The 14410-nt window shown below is 41.2% G+C and overlaps 1 pseudogene; it reads left to right on the top strand.

Annotated features, from left to right (window-relative positions):
- Nucleotides 1–13389, top strand: part of LOC129485352 (ankyrin repeat domain-containing protein 33B-like) — a 36428-nt pseudogene extending 23039 nt beyond the window's left edge.
- The last annotated feature ends 1021 nt before the right edge of the window (nucleotides 13390–14410 follow it).

The raw sequence follows: 14410 nt of genomic DNA, 5'->3' as shown, positions 1-14410 counted from the left end.
AAACCAGTCTAGGATCACTAGGAGATAAAATAAATAATGAAAAAACTTGGGTTTATTTTTCTTATGGCTTAAATTAACTTCTTCTTTGGGCTACTCAAACTATGAACTGACATTCAGTCAGTTTTTTAAAAAGTGAAATATATATAATTATATTACTATGGTATTATGGTTAATTTTAGGTGTTGACTTGACTGGATTAAATAATACACAGAGAATTGGTAAATATTATTTCTGGGTGAGTCTGTGAAGGTGTTTCCAGAGAGACATGTAAGTTGGTGAGCTGAGTGGGGAACAGCAGCCCTCAATGTGGGTAGACACTATCCAATCAGCTGGTAGCTCAGACTGAAGATAAAGGGCTGAGAGAAGGCAGTTTCCTCTCTCTCTCCTGAAGCTGATTCTAACTCAGCCAGGATATTGGTATCTCCAGGACACTAGCTTAATGACAGCCTATGTTCAACTTCTCAGATTCCATAATCAAGGGAACAAATTCCCCTAGTAGATTTCCTCTCATATACAGTGTCATGTGTAGAGTGAGGACAGATATATGATCTGAGGTACACATTAGACAGTTTTGTTATTGTTTGATCATAGGGTATACTTACAGAAACCTAGATGGTATAGCCTACTACACACCTATGATATACTGTATAGCATATTGATCCTAGGCTGCAAACCCGTATGGTATACGATAGGCAATTGTGTCACAGTGGTAAGTATTTTTTTGTGTGTGTATATATATATATGTATATGTATATATATGTGTATATATATACATATATATACACATATATATGTATATATATACAGTTATGTACACATCCTATGGTTCTGTCTCTCTAGAGAGCCCTGAACAATACAAACTGTAATCTTTGCTTTGGCAGTTTGAAATCCTTTATCTTACTCTCTTTTACTAAACACTGCTGAATTTAAGTGCCAAAAGTGAAAATTTAAGAATTGCAGGCCAGGTTCGGTGGCTCACGCTTGTAATCCCAGCACTTTGGGAGGCTGAGGCGGGCGGATCACGAGGTCAGGGGATCGAGAACATGGTGAAACGCTGTCTCTACTAAAAATACAAAAAATTAGCCAGGCGTGGTGGCGGGCGCCTGTAGTCCCAGCTACTCGGAGAGGCTGAGGCAGGAGAATGGCGTGAACCCAGGAGGCATAGCTTGCAGTGAGCAGATATTGCGCCACTCCAGCCTGGGTGACAGAGCGAGACTCCGCCACAAAAAAAAAAAAAAAAAAAAGAATTGCAAATATTTTTCAGAGATCATCTGAGCCATTTCAAGGAATTTTTCATAGTTTCATCTGAGGCAAGCCTCAATTAAAATGACAACTAGTATCAAGTATCAAATCATTCCTTATACAATTATCTGCTAAACAATTGTGTTTTGATATCTAAGCTAGGGTGTTTTGGAGAGCATTCTTATTTCCTTTAGTATCACCATTTTTAACTCATCATTGCCTCAGTAACTTAAAATCATGTCTAAAAGTTAATGTTATAAAAGCACAACATTTACAGTATTCAATAATTATCTCTTTTCTTAATTCAATGTACCAATATTAGTACATGCAGTACACATATATGTTTTAATGTGAATTCCATATATTCATGATGCATACAAATCTATTGCAGCAAACACTAGATATCTAAAATTTTTCAAAAATATATTAAACACTTTTGGAACACACAAAATGACAACAATTAATAACCTCATGTCATAAAATGAATAGCAATAATATGAGTTACAAATAAGATCATTAAGTTTAGACAGTTAAATATTTTTATCACTGTAATTTGCTATTTGGTAAAGGAAGAGAGAATTTTCTCCATATAAGTTGCACTCACCCCATGGTTCTATGAATGTTTCCTACAGTAATTCTTCAAAAAAAAAAAAAGGCCGGGCGTGGTGGCTCACGCTTGTAATCCCAGCACTTTGGGAGGCCGAGGCGGGCGGATCACGAGGTCAGGAGATCGAAACCACGGTGAAACCCCGTCTCTACTAAAAAAATAAAAAAAATTAGTCGGGCGTGGTGGCGGGCACCTGTAGTCCCAGCTGCTGGGGAGGCTGAGGCAGGAGAATGGCGGGAACCTGACAGGCGGAGCTTGCAGTGAGCCGAGATGATGCCACTGCACTCCAGCCTGGGTGACAGAGTGAGATTCTGCCTCAAAAAAAAAAAAAAATTTTAAGTACTCCCCAAGATCAGGAGCTCATTCCCTGCAGAACTGACTTTCAGAGGTCACCTGAATGCAGTTAACTCTAAGTGCTGTCCCCCTCTGGAGAAATATGAGCTTGTCTCTTCTACATCCTTTTATGTGAATCTTTGAAGACCACAGCCACCTCTTTCGGTGATATTTAGGGTATTAAGAAAGGTGAAGATAGAGATGATTAGGTTTATGCAATATTTAGTACGGACCTTCTCATCACTGATTAAATTAGCATCACACTATTGTAAAACCCACTGCCTGAATGAGGCATATCTATCATCAATCTTATCAGGGTAAACATGTGCTAGAAATTAACTAAAATTGCTTAATACTGTTTCTTGAGTTTCTTCCAAGGCACAAGCATTCCTCTAAGAGCACATTTATTTATTTATGCCAAAGAAACTTTCACCCTCTGGAGTGCAGTGGCACAATTTTAGCTCACCGAAGCCTTGAATCCCAGGGCTCAAATAATCCTCCCACTTCAGCTTTCAAAGTAAAAAAGACTAGAGGTTTATGCCATTGCACCTAGCTAATTTTTCGTTTATTTTTTCTTAAAGACAGGATATGGCTATGTTTCCCAGTCTAGTCTCTAATTCCTGTCTTCAAGTTATCCTCTGACTTCGGCCTCCCAAAACAATGGGAATACAGGGTAAGCCACATCACCCAGTCATAAATGCTCCTTTATCTACGTGGCATTCTCAGAGTAGGCCAACAGGAACTAAAATTTCCTTTTTTTCTTTTTTAGCACTCTAAGAGAATTCACTAATTAATCAAATAATCCAAATGATAATTTAGCATCTTATCAAATTTTCAAAAGATTTTCCAATCTCATGGGTAAAACATGAGTTACTCTTTCAACTGCTTTCCTCCACATAGTGCATAATATCCTAGAATGGCTGGAAAAGTACGATGAGTATTGATTTTGGGATTATAAATATCTATTAAGATGTAGGCAAATTCACGAATACAGAATCCAAATGATGGGGAGAGACCATGTATGTTTTTTTTCTATTCCAAAGTTTGTTTTGTGATATGAAACTCCAAAAGAAGGAAAAGATTTCAGAAGGGGATACCTAAATATCTTCTGACAGAGGAATTATTTGCCAATGGCTCACAAGATTTATGGTCAAGACTGTCAGAACAGTGAAAACATATCTATCAGCCTTATATCAGTCAAGGTTCAAAGACAAAAGCAGAACTCATAAGATATATGTACACTTAGGAAGATTCATATATGGATTTAGTACATGGAATTAGCTTACTCAATTGTGGTGGCTGATGAAGGAAGTATAAGATCTCTGGTACAGTCAATCAGGAAAAAAAACAAATTCTGCTGGTTGGATCCCAATGGTCATGGAATAAAGCTTTAGTTCACAGTCAGTACGGATCAACTGGAACAATAGAGATCCTTCACAGTTTAGCCTTGTCCAAGGAAAGTCTAAGTCTTCCTTCAGAGGACTTTCACTGTTAAAGTCAGACTTACTTGGGTAAACTTCCAGGTCCCAGAATTAGAACCTTTATTTACATCTGAAAACTGCCTTCCCAGCAGGGGCTAGGTTAGCATTTCATTGAATAAGAAGGAGGTGTGTGTATGCTACAAATTGATGCTGTTTTCATTTCCCTCCTTGTAGTTAAACCTAGCCAATTTGCCACACTGAAAAATCATTAAAAGGTTATGTGCCATAAATTTAAGAGAAAAATAGGATTCCTTGCTCCTTTCTAAGTTTACTGTGCAAGACCACCAACAGACTGAAGCCCTTGGATATACATTCTGTAACTCAATAAATTGAGGTAATCCTAGTGTCCACACAGAGGTGAGATCTGCCCTGGGTGCATGGGGTTACTGGGGACTCAGCCCTGCACTCAAGAGTGGGAAGCCTTTGAGACCTTAGTTCATGGACTGGACCCTGCAGGCATCCTCTGCTGAGATTCAGGGGCTCCCTGATGGGGCTCTGGTATTCCATCACAAGGTCAGATGACTATGTGTATCAGGAAAGAATTGGGGCAAGGAGAGAAAGGAAAAAGGGTAGCTTCTAATTTAATTTCCACAACTTTTTGCACCACATAATTGACTCATCCCAACTGTCAACTTTAGGCAGATGAAGTCTAGAACCCTGGAAATTAGGAGCTCTCAATTCTAGACCTACTTCTGTCTACCGTGGCATCACTAATGAAACAACTTATTTTCCTACATGAATCTCAAACCATGAAACAAATATGAGAATGTAAGTCCCTTTGGAGTTGGCATTTTGTAGGTTCTAAAAGTCCTAACCAAGCCAGAAGCAGGATTAGAGATGGGTATGGGCATTAGAGATGTGTGTATGGGCAAGAACAGTACATGATGTGGACAAAGAGCACTCTAAACAATCTTGATCATTTCCTCATTTCCAACTGAATCCCCTTTCAATACAAAAGGTTCTGTTTTGGACCTGAGAGTCTGTTTCCACTCTAGCATCTGAAACCTTACTCTACAACAAAGATTTCTATTGAATTACAATTCTGTTTTTGAGAACCGTTAAGAGACTCTCTCCCTCATCTGGGTTTCATAACTCATTACAAAATTTTCATACAGGAGTTGGGGATGTATTTCTGCTTTCTTAATATGCATAGAAAACTAAAGTTATTTTATTTTAGAAATTTTTTTTAATGAAAATTCAATTATAGCAAATTATTTAAAATTCAACAGTTAAAATTCCATTGAAATTGTAATTGCTACTTTGTTTTATTTGCTCAGATGGAGAGGTGTGCACAACTCTATCCATGCTAATAAAAATTCATTAATTTAATAATAAATTATATTTTGCTTTGTGGCCTCTGAATGTCCAAGACTATTTTTAAGTCTTTTAAATGTCCTTTCTTTGAAAATCCCATTTATTAGATATTCTTCTGGAAACCTCAGTCATTTTCTCTTTAAACCCCTTATTTGTTTCTGTTAAGATAAATATGTTAGAAAAAGGAAGGGAACAATGTACTACATGGGCTATGAGGTACCACATACTTTGCTATCTCCCTACCCACACCTTCCATAATCACAACAGAAAACATAGAATGTGTCCCATTGTCCAAATTTCATATATGAGCACATAAAGAGTAAGCAATCTCTTTTCCATCCTATCTCCTGTATGGGAGGGGGTCAGGAATCAGTCCCATGTCACCAACTCCATAAATTCTCAAATGTTTCAATGTATTGCCTTATCTAGAACCACAGAAACATGTAGGATTCCTTTTGTGTTTGTCCAGCTGATTCAGCCTACATTTTCAGGTTTATTTATCTCACAAATAAAGCATTCAGTTGTTGAACACTATAACATGATAGAAGCCTGTAAAAAATCAGAATCAAATAATACAACAATTCAGAATGTCTTCCTTTATGCTACCATAGCTTTTATGTTACAAGTGTTATGCCTTTAAATGTAAGAATGTACTAAATTTATTATTATAAAAAAATCAGAATCAAATAGATTATATTCCTTAAGAAAATAATGAAGGCAGCAATTGCAAACAGTACCATAGATGCAAGATTTTAAACTTTTTTTTCTCTTCTTATTTATTTTCTTAGAGGCAGGGTCTGGCTGTGTCACCCAGGCTATAGTGCAGTGGGTGGTTCCTAGCTTACAACAGCCTCAACCTCCTGGGGTCAAGCCATCCTCCATCTCTGCCTCCTGAGTAGAAAGAACTACTGTCAGGCACTACCATTCTGGGTTATTTTTAAAAAATTTTTTGTAGAGGCATAGCCTTCCTATGCCACCCAGGCTGGTCTCCAACTCCTAGACTCAAAACATCTTCCTGCCTATACCTCCCAAGGCAATGGGATTACAGCTGTAAGCCACCATTTCCAGCCTCAAAACATTTTCATAGCAGAGTTAACAGAATGTTTTCTTCTGTTAATCTCTAAATTCGGTAGGTAGAAGATTAATGTCCTTTACTCTTCCCATATCTGGCTTAGTATCACTTTCTTACACAACCTATTGCCAAATGTTTGTTTTCAATTTAACATTTATGTTTCATAGCAGAGAATAGTGAAATGAGTAATGCAAAGTAGAGTTCCCATCTTATTTCCTAGCCCCTGCCAATCTAACCATAGATATTCTAAAGGGGCTCATGATCTTAGCCTTTTCCCTCCATTAGATTCCAGGTTATGAACTAATGAGTGTTGGGTGTAAAAACTTTAAGGAATAGAGCAGAAAGTAAGACTAGCACCTCTTGTGGTTCTACCTACCCTAGAACCACTATTTTCACAGGAACTCTTATCACAATGCTAGGCTCACTGATTTCTCATGTGAACATGCTTAGAAATAAATATGTTAGTTTACAGTCCCACCAACAGTGTAAAAGTGTTCCTATTTCTCCACATCCTCTCCAGCACCTGTTGTTTCCTGACATTTTAATGATGGCCATTCTAACTGGTGTGAGATGGTATCACACTGTGGTTTTGATTTGCATTTCTCTGATGGCCAGTGATGATGAGCATTTTTTCATGTTTTTTGGCTGCATAAATGTCTTCTTTTGAGAAGTGTCTGTTCATGTCCTTTGCCCACTTTTTGATGGGGTTGTTTGTTTTTTTCTTGTAAATTTGTTTGAGTTCATTGTAGATTCTGGATATTAGCCCTTTGTCAGATGAGTAGGTTACAAAAATTTTCTCCCATTCTGTGGGTTGGTAGTTTCTTTTGCTGTGCAGAAACTAGTTCAACCATTGTGGAAGTCAGTGTGGCGATTCCTCAGGGATCTCGAACTAGAAATACCATTTGACCCAGCCATCCCATTATTGGATATATACCCAAAGGACTATAAATCATGCTGCTATAAAGACACATGCACACATATGTTTATTGTGGCACTATTCACAATAGCAAAGACTTGGAACCAACCCAAATGTCCAACAACAATAGACTGGATTAAGAAAATGTGGCACATATACACCATGGAATACTATGCAGCCATAAAAAGTGATGAGTTCATGTCCTTTGTAGGGACATGGATGAAACTGGAAAACATCATTCTCAGTAAACTATCACAAGGACAAAAAACCAAACACTGCATGTTCTCAGTCATAGGTGGGAATTGAACAATGAGAACTCATGGGCACAAGAAGGGGAACATCACACTCCGGGGACTGTTGTGGGGTGGGGGGAGGGGGGAGGGACAGCATTAGGAGATATGCCTAATGCTAAATGACGAGTTAATGGGTGCAGCAAACCAACATGGCACATGGATACATATGTAACAAACCTGCACATTGTGCACATGTACCCTAAAACCTAAAGTATAATAATAAAAAAAAAATAAATATGTTAGCTCTTACCCTGATTTTAATTTTAAAAAAGTAAATCCTAGCTCTACAGAAGCAGCCACCAAATATTTCCTTACACAAGCAATCACATCTACAGTTCTCATAATAGGTATTCTCTTCAATAACCTGTTCTCTGGGCAATGAACAATAATAAACACTATGAATCAATTTTCATCTTTAATAATGATAATGGCCCTAGTAATAAAACTAGGAACAGCTCCTTTCACTTTTTAGTCCCAGAGGTAACTCAAGGAACCTCCCTAATGTCTGGTATACTTCTCACATAACAAAAACTAGAACCTATATCAATTATGTTTCAAATTTCTCCATCAATAAACACGAACATCCTACTATCTATCACAATCCTATCCATTATCGTGGGCAGTTGTGGAGGATTTAAACACAACTCTGAGAAATTCTAGCCTACTCCTCAATTACTCACATAGCTTGAATAATAGCAGTGTTAATTTATAATCCAAACATTAGTATTCTAAACCTGATTATTTACTTTAACAATTACCGCATTTCTAGCACTCCACCTGAATATCAGCACCACGACCCTGTCACTATCTCATGCCTGAAAGAAATTAACATGATTAACACCCATAATCCCACAATTCTACTATCCCTAGCAGGTTTACCTCCATTAATAGGTTTTCGGCCTAAATGACTAATTATTCAAGAATTTACAAAAAAACAATAGTCTTATTGCCCCAACAATTATTGCTATTATAAGTCTACTCAACTTATGCTTTTATATATGCCTAATTTATTCCATCTCAGTGACAATATTCCCCACATTGAATAACATGAAAATAAAATGAGAGTTCAAAAAAGCAAAACCCATACTACTCCTCCCCCCACTTACCATTTTGTCGTCCTCCTCTTACCCATCCCTCCATTAATACTAAATATGATTTAGAAATTTACGTTAAATAAGAGCAAGAGCCTTCAAAGCCCTTAGTAAGTAAATGACACTTAATTTCTGTAACAGACCTAAGGACTGCAAGACTCTATTCTGCATTGAACGCAAAGCTAAGCCCTTACTAGACTGGTAGAATTCAAACCCACGAAAATTTATTTGACAGCCAAACACCTTAATCAACTGGCTTCAATCTACTTCTCCCACTGGAGGAAAAAAGGCGGGAGAATCCCAGACAGGACTGAAGCTGCTCCTTTGATTTTGCAATTCAACATGAGAAATCACCTCAGGGCTGGTAAAACCTGTGTCTTTAGATTTACAGTCTAATGCTTATTCAGCCATTTTACAACCGCCCCCCCCCCACCCCCCCCCACCTCCCTGCCTGGCCCAACTTACGTTAATCAATCGTTGATTGTTTCCAACTAACCACAAAGATACCGGAACATGGTATCTACTATTCGGTGCATGAGTAGCGATAGTGGGCACTGCCTTAAGCCTTCTAATTCAAGCAGAATTAGGCCAACCAGGACCTCTGCTAGGAGACGATCAGATCCATAATGTTATTGCTACTGCCCAAGCGTTCATTATAATCTTCTTTATAGTTACACCAATTATAATTGGAGGCTTTGGCAACTGACTAATCCCTCTGACAGTTAGTGCACCCGATATGGCATTTCCCCGGATAAATAATATAAGCTTCCGACTTCTCCCACCCTCCTTCCTACTCCTACTTGCATCCGCAACAGCAGAAGCAGGCGCTGGAACTGGCTGAACAGTTTATCCCCCTTTAGCAGGAAGCCTGACACACGCAGGGGCCTCTGTGGATCTTACTATCTTTTCTCTCCACTTGGCAGGTAGGTGTTTCTTCTACTCGAGGGGCCATTCACTTTATTACCACAATTATTAACATAAAACCCCAAGCCATATCCCAGTATCAAACACCCTTCTTCGTCTGATGAGTTCTCATTATGGCAGTCCTTCCCCTCCTTTCTCTCCCAATCCTAGCTGCCAGCATTACCATACAATTAACTGACCTTAACCTTAACCCTATTTTTTTTGACCCCGCTGGCAGGGGTGGCCCTCTCTTATATCAACATTTATTCTGATTCTTTGGTCACCCTGAAGTCTATATCCTTATCCTACCAGGCTTCAGGATAATCTTCCATATCGTAACGTATTACTCTGGACAAAAAGAGCCCTTTGGGTACATGGGCATAGTATGAGCCATAATATCAATTAGCTTCCTAGAGTTTCTTGTATGGGCCCATCACATATTTACAGTAGGAATAGACGTAAACACACGAGCATGCTTCACTTCTGCCACTGTAATTATTGCTGTCTCTACTGGCGTTAAAGTGTTTAGCTGATTAGCTACACTGCACGGCGGTAACATCATATGATCGCCCACAATACTCTGAGCCCTAGAATTCATTTTCTTTTTCACAGTAGGAGGTCTAACCAGCATTGTGCTAGCTAATTCATCACTAGATATTGTCTTACATGATACGTATTACTTTGTAGCCCATTTCCACTAGGTCCTATCAAGAGGAGCAATATTCGGCATCATAGGAGGCTTTGTCCACTGATTCTCCTTATTTTCGGGTTACAGACTTAATCAAGCCTATGCTAAAATCCACTTCACCATTGTATTTATAGGTACAAATCTAACCTTTTTCCCACAGCACTTCCTTGGCCTATGTGGTATACCTCGATGTTAGTCCGATTACCCTGATGCGTACACCAAATGAAATATTCTCTCATCTGTAGGCTCATTTATTTCAATAACAGCAGTTATATTAACAATCTTTATAATCCGAGAAATCTTTGCTCCGAAAGTTCTAACAACTGAATAATCATCTAATTTAGAATGAATTTACGGCTGTACACCACATGGATCACACATTCGAAGAACAAATCTACGTTAAACTCCAGACAAAAAAGGAAGGAATCGCGCCTCCAAAAACTGGTTTCAAGCCAGTCCCATAACCTCTATGACTTTCTCCATAAGATATTAGTAAAATCATTACATAACTTTGTCAAAGTTAAATTATAGGTTAGATCTTGTATGCCTTAATGGCTCATCCAATTCTATTAGGCCTTCAAGATGCTACTTCCCCTATTATAGAAGAGCTACTTACTTTCCCTGACCACGCTCTTATAATTATTTTGCCCATAGTTCCCTTGTCCTATAACAGGACGAGTCGGCAGCGTCGACAGACTCGTGTCTTCACAGCTGAGCTTCCCGGAGACAGAGTTCCTGGCCCTTTTAAGGGCTTACAACTCTAAGGGGTTCCACGAGAAAGGGTCGTGATGGACTGAGAGCACATGTGGTTAGAGTTGGAGGGGGTGGTTAATCTTTTAACCTCAGGCCGGGTCATCAGTGGCACCAGCTGGTCTTGCCACTGACTTCATTCCTGTTTTCAACTTTTACTTCCCCCTCTTCTTCAGAGACAGGAGACAGTAAGAGAAATGGCTTCTCTCCTCAGTCCTATTTAGCAGGACGAGTCACAGACAAAACTCCTCAGACACCGGATTAAAGAAGGAAGAGGTTTTTTTATTCGGCCGGGAGCGTCAGCAGACTCGTGTCTTAAGAGCCGAGCTCCCTGAAAAAGAAATTCCTAGCCCTTTTAAGGGCTTACCACTCTAAGGGGTCTACGGGAAAAAGTCATAATAGATCAAGTAAGTGTGAGGAATGTGACTGGGGGCTACATACATCAGCTAACAGAACAAAAAGTTTTACAGTGCTTTCTCATACAATGTCTGCAATTTACAGATAACACCAATAGTTTTGGTCAGGGTTAATATTATTATTTCAACCACCAGGGCCAAGTGGTGGCTCCAAGGTCGTCTAGCTATTTATCTTACTTCTGTTTCTTTCCAACTTTTTGCTTTCTCCATTTTCTCCTGTCTTATAAACTAGGGAAAAGGGGAGGTTGGGGAGAAACTGGGAAGGACAACAGGAGAAGTGGTGATCTCATACCATATTTCCCCCCTTTGAGAATTTTCACTTTTTAGTGGGAGTTCTCACTCTCATCCTCACTTTCTGAGTCTCTTTGTGAGATTGAGTGATAGTGATTCATATAATACACGTGTGCTGAAGTTTTCTGATGAACCAAAGTAGCAACAAAACCTTTTATCATTTGAAAAAGCAAGGGTAACACACAGGGGAGCAGCAAGCAAGTACCTTTCACTAGCAATACACCTACAATGAGAGTTTTAAATCCTCCTATAGCTGGAAACCATTTTCCAAATAAAGACTCAGGATTAAACTCGTGCCAAACCTGTACAGGCACATGTGCCACCTTTGTCATGTCCCTATGTTTTCAATCACCTGTCCTTGATCATCTATTTGTAGGCAGCAATTGGTTAAGTTAAATTTTCCACAAACTCCTCCTTCAGCTGCTAGCAAGTAGCCCAAGGCCAGTCTATTCTGATAGATAGCATTCCTCATTTGGGTTTCCTGCCGAGCTAAAACAGTCAAAGCTCTGCCAGTTTCATTAGTTGGGGGAAAAGTACCAGCTTGAGCTGCCTCCGCTCCACGAGAGGGCGCTGAAGCCCGAGAGCTCGAAGAACTGCCTGTAGAGGCTCAGGGACTGCCAGTTGTCCGCGCTGACGCCGTGCTCCTGCGTGGTCCGGAGGACCTGGGCGCCCTGGATCACATGGTCATGATGACCACGAGCCTCTAACAGCGCCGCCGTGGCCCTCGCGTGCCAGACCGTGTGCCCCGAGAGCTCCCTGTGCGTGGGGAAGAGGCGGCTGGCGGTGCTGGAAATCCTGGCGGCTCAGGAAATTCTGGCAGCACGGCCGGGGGTGGGGAGGCAGGCGCAGGAGGCGGGCGAAGCGGAGGGCGCAGAGCAGCACAAGCGGCACTGCCCAGTGGCCGTGGGCTCCAGGGAGGGCTCCCCAAGAGCCGGCCTCCCACCTGCCCCGCTGCTGGGGTCCTGGGGCTCCGCCTACCCCGCCGGACGGAAGGCCAGCCTCCTGCCCCTGCAGCGCTTGCGGCGGAGCAGCTTGCAGCTGGGCTTGGTGGTGCCCCGGGTCCCCCTCAGCAAGGCGCCGGCGCCCACCTTCCAGCCCGCGAGGCCAGCGCGGAAGGGCAGCACCAAGGACAGTGGCCACCTGCGGATACCCAAGTGGCCTTAGAAGGAGGCCAAGCAGGAGAAACCGGAGGCTGAGGCGGACGAGAAGAAGTGCAGGAGAAGCACCCGCCGTCCTGGAAGAAGAGGACATGAGAGTCCGCGGGTGCTTGACACGGGGTTTGAGGGCAGAGTGAGGCCGCGGGGCTGGGCACCATGGCCGCTCCGGGGACCACCAGGCCGCAAGCTTTTCCACACTGTCTTTCTAGGATGCTCCCAGGAAGGGGCTGGGGGACCAACATGGATTCGCCTGACACCAGCCACCCTAGGGATCAGTACACCTAGCAGGCATGTTGCCTAAAAGGCTCCCATTAGAGAACCTCAATTAAGATTTGTTTAAAGATCAACTTATTAGGCCGGGCGCGGTGGCTCACGCCTGTAATCCCAGCACTTTGGGAGGCCGAGGCGGGCGGATCACCTGAGGTTGGGAGTCTGAGAGTAGCCTGACCAACATGGAGAAACCCCATCTCTACTAAAAATACAAAATTAGCCGAGCATGGTGGCACATGCCTGTAATCCCAGCTACTCGGGAGGCTGAGACAGGAGAATCGCTTGAACCCAGAGGCAGAGGTGGCAGGGAGCCAAGATCGTGCCATTGCACTCCAGCCTGGGCAACAAGAGCCAAACTCTGTCTCAATTAAAAAAACTCAATTTATTAAAGGGTATTTTCTGTGTAATTTTGTATTTTTAATTATTATCCAATTTGCCAAGTTTTACAAGTGATAGGGCCCCTTGTATCCAAGGCAGTTTTAATACACTTGCCTGAAGACCTTTTATTTAAAATACTGTTTCTAACAATAAATATTTATGATACCTGTAGGAGTTTACACAGAAATCATGGGATTCTCTCCTTTTTGGCTGTTTGCTTTGGTCTTTTCTTCTCATTGTGGGTGCATGTGCACACTGGATGTTTTTATTAGTTAGATTAAGGGATGCCGGGTATTTCTATTTGATGGAGGGATTGACTCATTCAGCCACATGATCAAGTGAGAAAGAGATATCATATTTTATTGTATCTTTTTAAAAAGTATTATCCATGCAGTCATATATTGGGAAAAAACATTTATCGTCAAATTATAAAACAATGCAGAGATAAGCATGTATGTATTGCTAGAATTAAATTCATTTTAATCAAGGAGTTTTAGATTAACTGGATACAAAATCTTTAACATATTAAAAATAGATATGAGGAAAAGGTGTCATTCGATAAAACTGGGGAAATGTAATAAATGATTACCAGAAACACAAAATTAAGCCATACATACTCTTCAGTAAATCGAATCCAGACATCCTTAAAATGTAAAAAAAGGATGCAACTAAGAGTAAGGAGCCCAGAATGATGCAAATTACAGGAATGGGGGGAGTGATGTTTAGAACAAGAAAGAGAATGCAATGGGAAGCAAACTTATTTTAGGCAAATTGACCTGGAGTGGACCAGGCAGCCCTCTCTTCCAGACTCAGTTCCAAAGAGTCCCTTATGTGGCTATTTCTTTTATTTTTTCTTTGAGGACTGCACTTGGTGTTTAGTTCAACCTCATGCGGACCTCATGGTATTTCCAAGACTTGGGGCCTTGGCATTGTGGCACCTTCCTGCCACACGTACATAATTCACAGCATTACCAAGTCACCAGGAGCTCCACGCTCACCTCTGTCAGCCCATGACCCAGCCAGGCAGCCTCGCATGGTCTCCCAGCCATGCCTTTCCAAGCCAGCTGTCCCTGCTGCGAAAGTTCTGAAGGCACTGGTCCGGGGAGCTGAGCCCTGGGCCTGTCCTAAAGCTCCACAGGTGACTGCACTGCAGCCCACATGGACAGCTGCAGCTCTAACACAGGGATTTTGAGAGGCCTCAGTCGCCT

The sequence above is a fragment of the Symphalangus syndactylus genome, chromosome 6, assembly GCF_028878055.3.
Source record: "Symphalangus syndactylus isolate Jambi chromosome 6, NHGRI_mSymSyn1-v2.1_pri, whole genome shotgun sequence".
Classification (NCBI taxonomy): Eukaryota; Metazoa; Chordata; class Mammalia; order Primates; family Hylobatidae; genus Symphalangus; species Symphalangus syndactylus.
The sequence above is the reverse complement of the archived record's forward strand: the minus strand, read 5'-3'. Positions and strand labels throughout refer to the sequence as shown.